Raw genomic sequence first — 3180 nt, forward strand, 5'->3', positions numbered from 1 at the left:
AATATGTCAATAGAAAAGAGAAATATGGGGAACTGAAGAACATGATCTGGTAAACTCAGTCACCTCACTTAAATCTCATTGAATTATTCTGGTATGAACTTGACAGTGACGTCAGACAACTGAGATCATGTAATCATGAAGATCTATAGAACGATTTACAGACGCGTTGGACTGCTATATCTGCAAAAACACTACAAAATCTGGTCTCCAGAATGTCAAAGAGTTTGTGCAGCTGTTATGAGGGCAAATTTTGATTACTTTGAAGGGGCTAAAATCTAAACCATATTGTACTGACTTAATCATAGAGAAGCTATTTATTTTCTGGGACTATTTAGTTAGTATATGTTTGTACATTGAAATAAAATACATGATTTTTAAGCGTGGGTAATCGAAAACTTTTGCCCAGTAGTGGAGTCACCCTGACGATAAACACACTCGCATCTCCCAAAGAAAGAACAGTTTGTTGATACCATCAGTGTAGAATGTTTGACTTTACTGACGGAGCTACACCCTCACCTCTGCATGCACCGCTGCGCCACTGTCAAAGTAAAGTCCTCGAAAGTGTTCCTTAAGTTTGGAAACAGATGAAAATTGGATGAGGCCAAGTCGGGACTGTATGAGTACATCCCATCCTACCAACATTATAGAAGAATCTAAATAAAATACGAAGTAATGAGCAGCTAAAAGTTATCAGTAACACTTACTTTAACACGGAGGATTCCAATAACATATGGATGACTCAGAAACCGTTTTAAGTAGAAGTGAGAGGAGGTTTCTTTCATAAAATAATACGGATAGTTTAATTTTAGGCAGGTAAAAATTTTGTACACAGATCAAAAGCCTTTCTTACCCTCCCCCCCCCCAAAAAAAAGCATCTACAAAGGGAAAATTCAAGATTGTATATTTTTATAGTAGAAATTTTTTTAAATTATTGGTTTTCCCTTAATTTTGCCTTCAAATAGACTGTTTAACAAATTTTAACTGCATGGAACTAGCTAACAGCACACACAAAGTAGTGTAATAGGCCTCGGAGTTTAAAACTGAATTTCAAGTACAACAAAATTTAGAAGATCCCTTTATCGTAAATGTTGCCATCTCTGATTTTTAAAGTATAAAAAGAGGCTTAATAACCACGCCTGAACAGTCTCCTGTGGTAGTGGAAAGTGTCAACATGGATTCAAAAAATGGTTCAAATGGCTCTGAGCACTATGGGACTTAACATCTGAGGTCATCAGTCCCCTAGAACTTAGAACTACTTAAACCTAACTAACCTAAGGATGACACACACATCCATGCCCGAGGCAGGATTCGAACCTGCGGTCCTAGCGGTCGCGCGGTTCTAGACTGAAGCACCTAGAACCGCTCGGCCACTCCGGTCGGCAACAACATGGATTCCCTCAAAGTACTAAACATCTTTCAGGCATTAGGGGGGAAGACGAGACTAACCGACGAATGTTTTGTTTTGTGATTATTACTGGAGACCCTGTGCAATCTTGTTATTGAACTGCTAACGTAAATTACACCTAAAGTGGCAGGCTTCTCAGCTAGAAGAATTTAAATTTGCTTACATCCAGCACAGAACCGCTTTGGGATAACATAATCATGATTAAAATCTGTGAACAAGTAGATTGTCAAGAACAATTAGAAAATACCAAGCCTGTAAAGTTAAATTCGTGGGTTATTTCATATTAGCTACACAGAACGTTCTCTGAGTTCATCTCTGCAGTACACTGCAGCAAGGGGAAGTTATCATTTCTGCTACACGGGAACGACAATGCGACAGCAAGAGGTATATTGGAAAAAGTCAGCAAGGAAGAAATATAAAAATTCTGTGGCTATAGCTTGTAAAGTGGAATTGACTGACGCTAGAGTGGATGTACTAATGGAAGAGCTGCATGGTATACTGCAGCAGTTTCTTGTTGAGGACAGTTATCTTACGGATCTATCCCAACGTAGCGTGACAATTCGTTCACTATGATGCGTCTGTCAGCAGTCACCAATTCATGAACTCTCTGCACATTGTCTGGAGTGTGTGCAGTACGAGGCCTGCCGCTGTGAGGACAATCCTCAATATTGCTGCGCCTGCTTTCATCACGTAACCTGCTTGCCCACCGACTAACTGTACTGCGATCGACAGCAGCATCTCCATACACCTTTTTCAACCTCTTGTGGATGTTTCCTACTGTCTCGTTTTCACAGCACATGAATTCTACGACAGCACGTTGCTTTTGACGAATGTCAAGTGTAGCAGCCATCTTGAAGACACGCTGTGAAGGCGCCACTCACGGGAACAGGGTGAACTAAGTTTGAAAACAAGCGGGAAGAATGTATCTACACACTGTAAGACTTTCACACATGCAGAATGAAAACTGTATTTTTACAAAAATAGTGTGCATTTCTTTTGGAGCGACCCTCGTAAAACTTCCTCGCCAGAGTGATTTGTGGTGGTGTGATCACATTAATCCAGCCATGGGGAAGGCAATACCAGACATATGGCGAAAATACCAAGCAAATACCAAGCAATACCAAGCAATTCTTCAGTATTTTTCGTTGGTATACCACACTTATCAACTTGGAGTAATGAAAATGAGAGTAGATTCTAATATGAGCACGAGGATTCGTCAGGGGTTTGTAAAGTGACAGTAACAGTGTCACAGAAATGCTCGGCGAACTACAACGAGCGACATTGTGCATCGTGAAGAGACTTGCTCTAAAAATTCCAAGAGCGTACGTTCGATAATGATACAAGAAACTTAACACTTCCTCCAACGTACATGAGTTGCAGTGGTCACGTCGCAAAAATTAGGAACATTAGAAGTCAGACAGAAGGGCTCCAACAATTTTCTTCCCGCAAACTGGATGGGATGGGCTTAAAATGCTACTGCTACACATTTACACCCCCCCCCCCCCCCCGCTCCCTATTTTCCCCCCTTCACATCGACCGTAAGGTGCCCTGTAGAGCAAAGATATAGTAGATTTATGTGTTGATGCAAAGACACAGACCAGTATATGGTTTGACTGTTACTGTCTACTGTGGCACAAGTGATTGTTTGGTCACAGGTAATGCTCGGACCTCCATACAATTGGAAATCTGGACGCGCCAAATAACGAGCACATCGACCAGCAATGATTGACTGTTTCCATGTCATGGACTAGTCACCAGTGCTGGTAGTAACCTTA

This window comes from Schistocerca serialis, chromosome 3 (assembly GCF_023864345.2).
Source record: "Schistocerca serialis cubense isolate TAMUIC-IGC-003099 chromosome 3, iqSchSeri2.2, whole genome shotgun sequence".
In the NCBI taxonomy this organism is placed as follows: domain Eukaryota; kingdom Metazoa; phylum Arthropoda; class Insecta; order Orthoptera; family Acrididae; genus Schistocerca; species Schistocerca serialis.